Below are 14623 nucleotides of genomic sequence, written 5' to 3'. Positions count from 1 at the left end.
TCTAGCCATAGTCTATGTAATGTCCACCAAATGACCGAGTAGAACCATGAAGATTAAATATATTTCCTCTTTTCTTGATTGGTCTGGGTAAGAGAAGGTGTTGGAACTACTAATAGGATTAGCTGATTCAGTTGTGAGCAGTTGTTACAGGCCTAATTGTGACTGTAAAAACTTGAAATTCTAACATGGGATTTGGTCAATTTTGTCATCCCACTGAATTTAAAAAAAAGAACTATCTCAGGAACAAGAACTAGATGAGAGGGATCTTACTATCATGAAGAAAGAAGAATGAGAAGCAGTGCACATCCTTTGGACACTGAGATCCCTGCACACAGAAACTCCTCAATCCAGGAGACAGAGTTATGATGTCAAAGAAGCAGCAGGAAGACTGGCAGAGAAAACAAGAACCAGAGCACGAGAAAGAGTAGTTGCTTTCCCAGCCCATGGAGTAAGACTGAGTGTCTTCAGGCCAGAGGCCCACTTGTGGAATGGGGCTCCTCTAGTCACTTAACTGGGGAAACTAGTTTTGCTGACCCATAGAGCTAGACTTGGAACTGAAGCTTATGGCAGAATAGAGTGCCCTTTAGGCACTTATTAGCAAACACTACAGGAGCTTTGTAACACTCAGCCAAACAGGGAAGATGTCAAGGAGTTGCATGACTGAGATGCTGAGGTACAGAGAGAGGCATGCCTTTGGGCACAGCTGAGAAAAGGTGCTCCTGACTGGAATAACTGTATCCTGAACATTTCTGATTGTGAATTGTAACCAGGTAACGTCCGTAATAAGCCCAAATCATGAGTATTGTCTCTTAGTTCTGCCTGGCCATTGCAATGAATTCTCAAACCTTGAAAGAAGCAGAGTACCATGGGAGGGATTGTTGGTGTAAGGATTGTAAAGAAGGTTGGAGACTGGAAGCATGTCTGACCTCTGCCTTAGATGTCAGACTAGGGTTGACATTGAGTTTCATTCTCCTTCCCCCTCCTCTCAGAGGAGGTCAGATACAGCCTCTTTACTTTATTTTACAGTGATCTAAAATTTGAAAATCCCCACAGTGAGAAAAACGATCAACTTTATAGATGGGTATTAAACTAAATCAACCATTTATAGATGTGGGTAGTTTGTGACTCATGATCAGTTTTTGCAAAAACCTGGGATCTCAGCTTTGTAACGGTGTCCAGGATAGTGATCCATGGAAATTAGGAGCCATCCCTATAACATCCATCCAGTTTTGACGTACCTCAGGTGACAGGGTAGTCTTTTCCTCTTGAGTCAGCACATTCTATTCTGAACATTTAGAATATTAGTCTTCATTACACTTAGCCTCAATTTTTCTTCCTGTAATAATACCAGGAGCTCTGGTAGAGTAGTGGTTATGAATCAGGCTGCTAATCTCACAGTCAGCAGGTCTGCGGGACAAAGATGAGGCTTTCTGCTCCCGTAAAGATTTATAGCCTTGGAAACCCTGTACAGGGTAGCTATGTGTTAGAACCGACTCCACAGCACATACCAAGAACAACAACAACAACAACAATCATACTCTAGGTTTGGTTTCTTGGGACACATTGAGTTATTGCTGACAGTTCTCATAGCACCCTTAGTATTACCCATTCCACGTTTATTATTCCATTCTACTATCTTAGAATCTCTTCCATTTCTTCACCACATTCTCATAGGTCATGATTTCCAGACCCTTCTCCATTTGCTCTGGGTTTTTACTGTTCCTTCTGAACAGTGGTGGACAAAACTAACTAATCTCCTATATATGCCCACAATGACACTTTTTTGTCATGTCCTGTAGTAAGTATAGGCAATAAGGTGCTACAGAAGGTGTGCTGAAATGCACATTCGAGAATAAAATAAAGGGTTCAACTCTTAAATGAACACAGAAACAAAAGCCCAGGCATTCTGAGTAGTTTCCTATGGAAGGGACAGAAGTCAGCACATAAAACAGATAGAAACACTCAGAAACTTGACAACATGAACAATTCTTTGCTCGTTGTTTGTTTTTCCCTAGCTTCTGAGTGTTTCTATCCTACTAATATCTTCATTAAGATGAGCATCTATATTTATTGCCAATGAATGTTACCCACAAGATTATTGGCCTCTTTTTTGTGTATGTGACTTGACAGAGCTGAGACTCAGACAGAAAATAAGGTTTGCACCCAACCTGAGATGGACTGAAGCCAAAGCTTGTTTCTTTTTTAGTACTGATGGTACTTGTGAGATCATTAGGCTCCCAGAAGCAGCACTCAGAGATGGGGTGTGAATGCTGAAAAGTAATGAGCGCAACCTTTGTGTCATTGGTGGCTCACAAGGTTTCAGTGAAGGGAGGAAATAATTCCCTGACTTCTCCAGGCCTGCCTCTGCTTTTCTTGTAATTACAGAAGAATCCACATCTTTGACATGTATATATAGAGAATGTTACCAGTTATAGAGCAAGTTTGTATCTGTCTTCTCACTTTCTCTTGACCATAGCTCTTAGGCAGGTGGGGGCATTGCTGCTTATATCTAAGGAGATTGGGACTTTGAGATTGTATGAGGTAGGCCTTAAATCATGCCAGTAAGAACAGGCAGAGGCTGAGCTTGAACTCTGAACTTTTGGCTTCAGAGCAAATGATGATTCTTGACACATCATAGCCACCAGCAAGACCTCAAGCTTCACTTGGGTCTCTATTTTACAACCAAGGTTCATAGCTTTCTTTGGTTTTCAAGCCTTCATGCTTAAGAAAAACAAGACAACACTATAAAGACAGTTGAAGGGCAGAATTGTGTGTGTGTGTGTGTGTTTAATCAACACAGCTCCCTTCCTCTTCAATTCCTGGAAAATACTATGGACCAAAATTAGAATCAAGCTAATCCTCTCTGATTCGCTTCATTCTAGGATACTGAAAATTTCCATTCACAAAAATGTGCCCAAAGCCCTGTAAGATCTACAAATGTTTAAACAAAAATCACATTATTTTCTATGTATTTATATTCTATAAGAGAAAAGTAGAATAACATGGTTCATAAAGATGCAACTCATAATCTGAACCACTTTATTAGAAATAGTTTATGTTTACTGGAAATTTATACTTGACCAAGAGCTTTATATCATATATAATGCATCCAGTAATCATGCAAGGTAGATAGTATCTTTATTTTACAGACATGGAAATTGAGGCATAAAGATGACTTTAAATTTCCCAACCACTGAGTGACAGAGGATAGTTATAAAGAACATGGTCCATATGACTCAAAATATCATGCAAAAGTTCTTGGAATTTTCCATAAGGGACAACTACATATTTTGCTCTTCAGCCACTGGAAAATACCCCTCTGTCAGCAACTATTTACATTTTAACAACTTTGATTCAGGGAAATTCTTAATAAAATAAAATAAAGTTGCAGGAAATAGAACATTAATAAGTCAGGAAAGAGGGCCCTTATTGAGTCCATCAAAACACCCTGGTGGTGGAATTGTTATGTTCTTGATTGCTAATCCAAAAGTTGACAGTTCGAACACCCAGTGACTGTGGCAGAAAGACTCAGCAATCTGCTTCCCAAAGATCCTTTCTACTTTGTCACATGGGTGTCTGTGATTTGGATTGACTCAGTGACACCCACAGCCACTACCATATTCCTTCTATCAGCTCAGCTTGTAGGCAATCTAACATGTGAAATTTACAGATGACAACTTCTCTATGAATTACTGACACACTTCTCATAAAAGTGCTTATCATTTATTGTGGAAAGAGCATGAACAGTGTAAGCCCAACTACTTCACTGGTAAGAAGTCAGGATCACAATTATTAGAGCACTTAGATGAGTAATATTTACTTCACTTAGTACTTGGGATTCCCAGATTTGCCAAAGAAATTCTGTGAGCCTGAAACTCAGATGGATTCATCATCAAAGTATATAAAACAACATCTTATAGATTAATACATTAATAGCACCATGTAACAGAAATGGCTTTAACCATCTTCCATTCCAAATATTCTGTGTTACAGATAATGATTCAGAGGCCCATGGTGGTGGTGGTGGTGGTTATGTGCCGTGGAGTTGGTTCTGACTCAGAGGCCCATGTTGCTGTTGTTGTTCTTAGGTGCCATCAAGTTGGTACCGAGTCATAGTGACCTTATGCACAGCAGAACGAAACACTGTCCGGTTCTGGGCCAACCTCACTATTGTTGCCACGCTTGAGCCCATTGATGCTGCCACTTGGCCAATCCATTTCACAGGGGTCTTCCTCTTTTTCTCTAACCCTCCACCTTACCAAACATCTTATCCTTCTCTAGCAACTGGTCCCTCCTGACAATATATCCGAAGTATGAAAGATGAAGTTTGGCCATCCTGGCCTCCAAGGAGTACTCTGGCTGAACTTCTTCCAACACAGATCTGTTGGTTCTTTTGGCAGCTCAATGCACTTTCAATATTCTCCTCCAACACCAGAAATCAAAAGCATCAGTTCTTCTATGGTCTTCCTTATTCACTGTCCAGCTTTCGCATGCATATGAGATGATTGAAAATACCATGGCTTGGGTCAGGTGCACCTTAGTCTTCAAGCTGACCCATAGAGGGAACTAATCTGCCCAAGATTGCACAGATAAACCTATCTGATGAAACCCTTTTCCTTGTATTAAATTTACTTCATAAATATATGTACCAAAGCATATCATAACAGGAAATAGAGACATGAAAAGACAAAAACAAAAGGCCCAGGATTAAAAACTAGGAAGAAATTGACTCACAACATAATGTATTCTGTATTTTGTTTGGAATCTGTTCCGAATCACAGAGAACTTATATAAGGTTTCCGAGGAGCATCTGGTAGATTTGAACCAACAACTTTTTGGTTAGCAGTGCAGTGCTTATCCTTCAGCACCACACCAGGAATCTATGTATTGTTGTTGTTAAGTGCCTTCAAGTTGGTTCCAACCCTCAGTGACCCTGTATAGGGTTTCCAAAAAGCAGCTGGTGAGTTTGAACTGCCAACCTTACAGTTAATGTGGTCCAGCATTTAACCCGCAGCACCACACTAGGACTCCACTGTATATGTATATGGAGGTGCAAATACACATGTATGTAAGACTTTCTGGTTGGTGGTAGATGGGTTCTTTATTTTTCTTTCTTTTTTTTTTTTTTTACAATTTCTAATTCCTTTCATAATCAGAAAAAAGGGGAAAAAAAAAAACTGAAAAAAGTGAAAACTTGTTCCTAAGGTATATATACTCCATGTTATTCTTTTGGTTCTTAATGTCATAACATATCAGAGAAACATAAAATGAATTTATAAAGATCAAACAAAGTAAATGGATGATAAAATTATTAAACAAAATATTCAAGGAGAACCAAAGATCTAAGTTATTCCCATGCATACTCTCCTAGTCCAAAGCACAGTACCTACATCGGCTTGATCAAGGTTAGTTTTGCCACACTATTAGTTGTTTCTGTAGCAAGGATCAAGCTCAACTTTTCCCTCAGGCCCTTTTGCTAAGAAGCTAACTAAGGAGGCTTTGGTTCTCTCCTAAAAGGGCCTCATCACTGAGAGGAAAGTTTAAAAGCAGTATCATTACTAAGCCTGCAAATATGGTCATGCCAATGATGAGATGGAAAAACCCAGACATGTGGCACTTTCTAAAGACATAATAATTTTTTAAGGAATAATTCCCTGAAGTCAAGTCTTGGCCATTTTAAACTTCCATGAGCTATTTTAAAAATCAGACTTTTGAACCTAAATCAGGAAATCCAGATCAGACATTTGCAATTATGTTGTCTTGGGTCACAGAAACATAGGTCATCGGTCACCCCAGAATTCCAAGAAATTCACAAATATAGAGCAATTGATACCAAGAGATGTAGATAATCAGTTAAAATCAGTTACTGTAAGTTGATTTCAACTCATAGCAACCACATGTGTTTCATAGTAGAACCGCCCTCCACGCCATTTTCATGGCTGTAAATTTTGGAAGCAGATCACTAATCCCTTCTTCAGAGACACTTCTGGATGGGTTCAAAAAGTCAAAATTCCAGTTATTATCCCAATGCTTACCTGTTTTATAACCCAGGAACTCAAGTGGTGTCAATAGGTCTTTTTAGAATCAAGATGAAGGAGTCTTCATCCCATATTTTTTATGATATTTGCTTTGGTACAAAGTCAACTAGGATTGTTCTGGGTGGTTGTGGTGGTGGTTATGTGCCATAGAGTTGGTTCCGACTCATAGCAACCCTGTACAGGGTTTCCGAGGCTGGAAATCTTTATGGGAGCAGAAAGCCTCATCTTTCTCCCGTGGAACAACTGGTAGCTTAGAACTGCTGAGTTTAAGGTTCGCAGCCCAATTTGTAACCACTACACTACCAGAGCGCCTTAGGATTGTTCTGGGTGTACTGCTAAAAGAAATGTTCCCAGTTATTGTACTTCTTTTTCTTCAATAGCACAGATGCTGCACTATAAAGCAAGTTTAATTTTTCTCTTCTTTTTATAACTTATTTTTTTATTTCGATTCAATAAATTAGGTGCTAACTGATCCAAATTCAGTTCAGGAAGTAGTCAGCACAAGGACTGGTATTATTTTAATAGATTAAATAAGGATTAAGTCAAAATATATTGCTACAAAATAATAGAAACATTTATTAAGCAAAAATTTCATTTTCTTCCTCTACATCTATACACTTCTGAAGGTAATGGTTCCATCTCTCCAACCCTTCCCAAAATAATTCTGATCTCTTTGATTTACACCATCAAAATGGCAGTTTTATTATCCTTGAGGGACTCAAATTGTATTCATTTTCAATGTTCTTTCAGTTGGGGCATCACAAAGAAGGGGCAAGATCAGGGTTGCAGGTGGATAGAATAAGGTTTCCCAACAAAATTCTCATAGGACAGTCAGCTAGCCTGGAAAGATGAGCAGCTGTACTGTCGTGGTGGGGAAAAAAGTCCTTGGCACAGCTTTTCTGGTCTTTTTCTCACCAATGTAGTCTTAATTTTCTCAAAACTTCCTCCTAATAAGACACTGTGAGTGTTCTGTGTCCTTTGAGAAAGTATCAAGATTATCCCTTTAGAATCCCACAAAACAGTCGCCATAATTTTCTGAGCTGCTTTGAATTGAATTGACCCAGCAGAAGTCCTTAGAAGCCAAATAATTGAACCTGTTTTTTTGTTTGTTTGTTTGGTGTTTTTTAAGGCCCCTTAAGCAGACCAAACCAAGCATACTGCTGAGAGAACTTGTCTATAGTCATGCAATGATCACAGAGACATGTTTAAACACATTTTGTCTGGAATAAACCCATGCATACATGAACTGAAATGTTACTAGCAATACAATTTGACTTAATCTTATAGATTGTATGTCAATTTTTGAAAATTTGGGGGATATCATTTTCATAGACACGACTAAGGTCTTAGAGGCATTCTACTCCCAAGATCCTCATTTTGTAAATGAGGGAACCTCTACTATATGCACTTTGCATTTCATATTGGACAGATACTCCTCTAAATTCTTTACTTTACTTCATTTCATAAAACATTACAAATATCCCATACATTGTATCTAATTATGCCAGAACACAGACAAGAGCACTTAACCTGAGAGAACATAAAAAGGTGGGATGTATTTGAAACTGAATCCAAATTTGTCTCATGCATCAAACATACTTGTTGTATTGAATTTTTTCCAAGAGAAGGCAGGGAACTACATTTAGTGCCAGGGTAAGTTTAAGACTCATTTATGTTGAATGTAGTTGGCTTGCCACCTTTATGCATTGATATTTCTTTTTAATCTTATTTCAGCTTATCATAGAATGACATACAAGGGTGCTTCAAAAGTTTGTGGAAAATTTTAATTATCTTTTAATCCCATTTATCTACAAACTTTTTGAAGACCCTCTGTATTCTTTTTAACATCCAAATGCTGAAAATTCCCCAATATGTATCCTCAACTAGACAGTGTATGAGACATATTATATTATGACTTCCAAAAATTTAAACTTTGTAAAAAAACTAATTATTGTGAATACATTTACCTGAATTCACCAGTAGGTAATGGCTGGCAATTTCTTCCCTCTGGCATACATAGGATCATAGTTCTGTTTAGGTCTAGGAACACTTATTGAACATCTACAATGCACAAGGAACTGAGAAGTATTTGGGCACATAGAAGAAAATCAAATAATTTCTAGTTTCAAAAGGAAGGAAAATATACACAAAAAACCAGAATCACAATTAAATGTGATCCATGCCAAGTTGGGAGTAAGTCCAGTGAATTTTTGCCAGCATAGCAAAGGAATTCCCATCCCAACTTAAATGTGCAAGGGAGGGGTGTGTTCATAGACTGATTTTTAAGCAAGAAACAAGAAAAAGTCATCTGAATAAAGAAAAGGGCAGGAAACTCTTAGGGAAAGAACTGTAAGCAAAGAAACACTTAGAAAATTTATAGGTTAGTGATTAGGTTGATTAATCTTGAGAACAGAGCTTTTGTAGGAGGTTGGTGGGAAATAAGGTTGAAAAGATAAGTTGGCACTTCTCTTCTAGAAGTCCTTGAAGGCCAGACTAAAAAATAAAAATTACAGGAAAATTATCGTGATGAGTCTCTGATTAGGATCTTTGTGATCAGAAGAATCTTTCCCCTTCTTCTGTTATACAGAGAAGGAATCTGAATCCCAGACAGATAAAATTGTTTTCTTTAAGTCACATAGTTGGGAGAGCCAAGCTCAGAATTTACAGACTTACACTTATTCAGGCAGTGATTCATTAATCCATTCACTAGATAGTTATTAAGGCTCTTCATTGAGAAGGATAATGCAGGACAGAGCCCTGCTGTCTTGGACTTAACATAAATATCTGCAAACCAAACCCTGGAATTTTCCAACTTATAATGACCTTATAAGGAGCTCTGGTAGCGTAGTGGTTACGAATCGGGCTGCGAACCTTAAGGTCAGCGGTTCGAAACTACTAGCCGCTCCACGGGAGAAAGATGAGGCTTTCTACTCCCGTAAGGATTTACACCCTCGGAAACCCTGTACAGGGTCGCTATGGGTCGGAACCGACTCGACGGCACTTAACAACAACAATGACCTTATAGGAAAGAGTAGAGCTGCCCCCAAAGAGTTTCTAAGACTGTAAATCTGTGTGGAGGCAGACTAGCACATCTTTCACCATGGAATAGGTGTTGAGTTTGAACCTCTGATTTTTCAGTTAGCAGCTGTGCTAACCACTTTTTTTAACCACTGCACCACTGGGATTCTTCCACTGTGAATTTTTCTGAAACCTACCATCTATTAAGCTTTTGCTATGTACAGGAAGCAAATATAAAGAAAATAAAAATCCTTATAGTAGGACCAATAAAAAAGAACACGATAAATGGAGAAAAGATTGAAGTTGTCAACGATTTCAATTTGCTTGGATCCACTGTCAACACTAATGGAAGCAGCAGTCTAGAAAACAAACAGTACGCTGCATTAGGCAAATCTGCTGCACAAGACCTCTTTAAAGTGTTCAAGAGCAAAGATGTCAGTTTGAGGACTAAAGTGCACCTAACTCAAGCCATGGTATCTTCAATAACCTCATATGCATGTGAAAGTTGAACAATGAATAAAGAAGATTATGAAAGAATTGTTGCATGGAGCAAATACGGGACCCTATCCGAAGAAGCAGCAACAACAGAGATGGAGGCAGAGATGGGGACATGGAGAGAGGGAGCAGCTGAGGACTCCAGATCCATGGAAAGAGACTAAGAGCTGGTGGCCAGGAGGCAGACTTGCAGAAGGTGCCATTTGGTGGTATAAATTCTTATATATGTCTGAGTGTTAAAAAAAAAAAAAAAAAAAGAGCTAAAATGAATAGAGACAAATAATGTTAATTGATGGTACATGGAGGGGATTATAATCATCGTAATGAAACAAGGTGCATGATGTATTGAATGTAAAATAAATCTGTTTTGGAAGAAGTACAACATACTTCTAAGTATGCTCCTTAGAAGCCAGAATGTCAAGACTTCATCTCTCATACTTCAGACATGTTATTAGAAGAGACCAGTCCCTGGAGAAGGACATCATGTTTGGTAAAGTGAACGGTCAGTGATAAAGAGGAAGACCCTCAACCAGGTGGATTGGCACAATGGAAGCAGCAATAGGCTCAAACATACAATTGTGATGAGGACACAGGAGCTGAAAGTGTTGCATTGTATTGTGCACGTGGTTGCTATGAGTGGGAACTAGGTCAACAGCACCTAACAACAACATGTATAGGAAGAGGTGATAAAACGTCTCCTATGTGCTCACATCCCTCATTTCCCACTAGAATCTGAACCTGAAGAGGTAACCTGCCTGTCTTCTTCATTGCAGACTTATCAGAGTCTGAAACTATGCCTGACCAATAGTAAGAGATTTATAAATATTTCTGAATGAAATAAATCATCTTAATAGTTTGGTATTTTTGTTAGATTCATTGTTGTTGTTATGTGGTTCTGTCTCATAGAGACCCTGTATAGGGCTTCTGAGGCTGTAAATCTTTGCAGGAACTGAAAGTCTCATCTTTCTCCTGTATAGTTAAGTGTTATTGAATCAGTTCTAATTCATAGTGACCCTATACAGGGTTTCCAAAGTGCAACTTGTGGGTTTGAACCATTGACCTTGCAGTTAGCAGTCCAGAGCTTATCCTTTGCTGACTTCCATTTCAGTAGGCTTAACTTTGGACACTTGACTCTCTGGAGTTCTCATTCTATCTCACTCTGGGGAGTTGGGAAAACAATGACAAATATAATCCCATTTTCAAAGAACATTATCTTTCTTACCAGGTCGATAATACAATCCCAGAGCTGCCTAGGGCCAAATGTGTGTCCCACAAGCCTCTTCTAAACAAGAAGGAACTGTCCCAGGGAATAACTTTGTAGGTGGCACCCAGACACACACTTGGAGTAAATGCTCCATCTTAGGACGGGATGGTTGAAGCCTGTGGGAGCAGATCTCTGGAAGTTCTGGTGTAGCGCTGTGGATTAATGTGCTGGACTGCAAAGTGGATTTGAACTGCAAGGTGGGCAGTGCAAGTTCACCAGCTAATCCTCAGAAATCCTATACAGGATGGCTATAGGTCAGATCTGCCTTGATGGCACTTAATAACTACAACTGGAAGAAAGGTGACAACAACAGCAAAGAGTACTTATAGGGTCTCATGTTTGAATGCTGTGAGTCTAATGTGGTAGAGATGTCTGCTCTGCCAAAGTCCATGCTATGTGACTATAACTGTGTACACATGCTACTATTTAAACTCTCTATAGGTTTCATCTTGGACCCAAGCTGCTTACAGAATTCCAGTGCACAACTGGGACCACTCAACTTCTTTCATTATCTTCTGACTTCTTTTATAAAACCAAAGTTGTTATTGATTCAGTTCTGACTCTTGGCAACACCATGTGTGTCAGAGTAGAACTGTGCTCTCTCTATAGGATTTTAAATGGCTGAGTTTTCAGAAGTAGATCACCAGGCTTTTCTTCAAAGATACTCAAAGTTGAGTGCATTAACTGTACCAAAAATGATAAAATTGTATTGGGGATGCTATGGAGTCATAGGATCTTAAAATTGGGAAGAATCTAAAAACACACTTATCCCATCATTCTACTTAGTGTAAGAAAAACTATCTTTTTTAAGTGTATTAAATATCTAAAGTGATGTGAGCAAGTAAACTAGTTGTTTATTAATGAGATGTTTGTAGTTTTATCCCAGTATATAGAACAGGCATGCCTCAGAAAGCTGAGCAGCTCAAAGAAGCAAAAACTAGAAGCCCAAACCACCATGGTTTCCTTAATTTGCAGATATGCAGAGAGGTTGACCCAGTAGCAGATGGTGATAGGAGGGCCTTTGTTATACAAGGATTGAAACAGCAAAGCTTTACTTTGACTGTATTTTGAGCTAGCTGTTGAGTGAATAATTTGTAAAGTAAAGGGCAAGACTTTGCAAATAAATATGAAACTTTATAAACAATAGCATAGTGCTTCTGATCCATTTTACCACAAAACATTCAAGGGTTTGTTAGTGATTAAAATATGCAAGACTCAGGATAATTAGCATCTGCTGATTTATCATGCTGCCAAACTTTGTGAGTTTTGTCAAACTGATGGATGCAAAGTGGTTTGTCACTGTTTTGATGTTGTTATATTTGTTTCCTTTTGTTTTTGCTTTTTTCTTTCTCATGATTACTAGTGAGGGGGGAAGAATATACTCAGAAGTGTGTAAGCTATTGAATTCTCTGCTTCTGAGAACTGGCTCTTTCTAACCTTTTTCCATTTTAATTTATGTATTTTTGTTAATTTTAAAGGTTCTTTATATATTCTGGGTATGGATCTCTTTATCTATCTATCTATCTATGAAATGATTGCTAGCAAACATTTTTTTTTTTTAATTTAGCTATAGGAAGCTCATGAAAGCTTTTAGTCTCTCAAAAAATGCATATTTCAAACCAAAATACAAACCCAGTGCCATCAAGTCTGTTGTGATTGACAGAGACCCTATAAGACTGAGTACAAATCTCCGACAGAGTGTCGAAAGTTGTAACCTTATGGAAGCCACATGTTTCTACCATGGAGAAGCTGATGGGTTCAAACTGACAACCTTTTGGATTGCAACCTAACAGGTAACCACTGTGTCATCAGAGTTCCTTAAACAAACAAACAAAATAAGATTGTTATTATTTTATTCTTAAAGGAGATGTTATTGTTAAATGCCTTTGAGTTGGTTCCGACACATAGTGACCCTATATAGGGTTTCCAAGGAGCAGTTGGTGAGATGAGGGACAATTAAATGTGCAATGACATCATTGCTTTTCAATAATGGCTACATCCACTGTTTTCACTGATGCAAGAGCCCTAATTTGGGTTCTAGATACCTCCTCCTACTCTCCTCTTCCTTCTTTGAGGGCTTCAATATTGCGCTTGTCCACCCCAGCATGAGTACTTGAAAGGAAGAGCAAAGGAAACTCGAACCAGAGATACATTGAAGTTCAAGTTCAGTGTCTCTTAATGGATATACAACAAAGAAGACAGGAAGAACTGATGCATACAGAATAATGCCAATAAGAACACAAGCTCCTCATGCACAAAGAGGAAAACTGATGTTCAGAGGGTTCTCTAACTAGGTAACACAGCTCAAAATTAGTAGTGCTGGGATTCGATATCCTGATCATTTGACTATGAATCCATGTGTCAGTTATTTGCAGTAAATGCTGCATTCTGATGAACTGATTTGTGTATCCTTCCTCTGCTAGTGCATCAATTCCCTAACATAGCTAAAGAATCCATCTTACAGTATAGATTGTTTGTCTTGTGGAAAAACTGCATTCTTTTCCAACCTTTGAAGGGTAAAGGGGTGGGGGTGATCATCAGCAAATTATAAAAGAAACTTTCTGTGAAATAATTCTGACATGTATAAACAATTACAGAGGTCATTTACACACAAATTCCTTGCTCTACATAAGCAGCCACATGAATTGTCATTTGAATAACAATAATAATATAAGTGCTTGATATGTTCTTCACTAACCAGCACCTATACATGAGCCACATAGAACTGTTAACATTCTTCAAATAAACATTTTGATATCTTACTTCTGTATTTATTTCTCAGAGATTGCATAAGTTCATTAAATTGTTTGCAAGAGGTTTCAGGGGTAAAACAGAAGTTAAATTTTGGATTGTGATCTTCTCGTAACTGTCATTTAGTACCCAGTTCAGTGAGGTTTTTATTATTCCTATTGTGGTTAAGTGTCATTAAGTTAGTTCCTACTCATAGAGGTCCTGTATAGGGTTTCCGAGGGGAGGCTGGTGAGTTTGAACCTGTGACCTTGAGGCTGAAACTGACCTTGGCCAAGTGCTTATTCTACAGCGCCACACCAGGACTCTTTATTATTCATAGGATCCACCATAATGCTGCTTTTAGAACTCGAATTAAAGCCTAATGTTCAGTTCAGGCTTCCAGAATCTATTCTTTCAGGTCCCATCTTCTCATGGTAGAGCAGCAATAAGAATTGGAGTTTTGAAAAACAGTTTGGTAGTCTCTCAACAAGTTAGATATAAAACTATCATATGACCAGGAATTCCACTTGTTGTTGTGGTTGTTGTTAAGTGCCATCAAGTTGGTTCTGACTCATAGTGACCATGTATGCAGTTTCTGAGGAGTGACTTGTGAGTTAGAGTTGCCAGCCTTGCGGTTCAAACCAACCTTAAGGTCGAGTGCTTATCCTACAGTGCTACACCAGGACTCATTTGTTGTTGTTGTTGTTGTGAAGTGCCATCGAGTCAGATCCGACTCATAGCAACCCTCTATAGGGTTTCCGAAAAGCGACTGGTGAGCTTGAACTACCGACCTTGCAGTTCAAATGGCTTTGCAGTCTGGCACATTAACCCACAGGGCCACACCAGGACTCATAGTTACTCATATATACCCAAGAGACTTGAAAGTAGTGACACAAACAAACACATGTACACCAGTGTTCACAGTATCACTTCACAACAGCCAAAGGGTGGAAACAACTTACAAGTCCATCAGCCAATGGCTGGATAAACCAAATGTGGTACATACATATAATGGACTATGGTACATACATATAATGGACTATGGTACATACATATAATGGACTATGGTACATACATA

This window comes from Chrysochloris asiatica, unplaced genomic scaffold (genome assembly GCF_000296735.1).
Source record: "Chrysochloris asiatica unplaced genomic scaffold, ChrAsi1.0 scaffold00081, whole genome shotgun sequence".
NCBI classification, from domain to species: domain Eukaryota; kingdom Metazoa; phylum Chordata; class Mammalia; order Afrosoricida; family Chrysochloridae; genus Chrysochloris; species Chrysochloris asiatica.
The sequence above is the reverse complement of the archived record's forward strand: the minus strand, read 5'-3'. Positions refer to the sequence as shown.